We start from the raw sequence: 328 nt of genomic DNA, 5'->3' as shown, positions 1-328 counted from the left end.
GTGGGGGGTTACCGGAGTGGGGTGAGGGAGTGGTGTTTGTGTTTGTGTTTGTGTCTGTGGTGGTGGTGGTGGTAGTGGAGGTGGTGGGATGAGGAAGGTGAAGAGGAGAATGATGATGATGAGGGTATTTTGATCCAAAAATTTGAAAAATGATGATTTTAAAGCGTTTTTGAACGTTGGGGATGATTTTAATAAGAAAAAAAAGGTTAGAAACGATTTTGATTTTGACCTCAGACCTTAGGGACGAAAAAAGTACTTATCCCAAAAAAAAAAAGTACAAGAAAATAGCCCATTTTCTTTAAAATTAAATAAAATAAAAAAGAATTAG

General features: G+C 36.6%; 1 protein-coding gene across 1 annotated transcript in view; it reads right to left on the bottom strand.

The window, feature by feature from the left end:
• Positions 1-328, bottom strand: part of LOC107613444 (putative tRNA (cytidine(34)-2'-O)-methyltransferase) — a 17,551-nt gene that overhangs the window by 11,587 nt on the left and 5,636 nt on the right. The window lies entirely within an intron of this gene.

Source organism: Arachis ipaensis, chromosome B08, assembly GCF_000816755.2.
Source record: "Arachis ipaensis cultivar K30076 chromosome B08, Araip1.1, whole genome shotgun sequence".
In the NCBI taxonomy this organism is placed as follows: Eukaryota; Viridiplantae; Streptophyta; class Magnoliopsida; order Fabales; family Fabaceae; genus Arachis; species Arachis ipaensis.
Note: the sequence above shows the minus strand (reverse complement) of the source record. Positions and strands in the feature narration are given on the sequence as shown.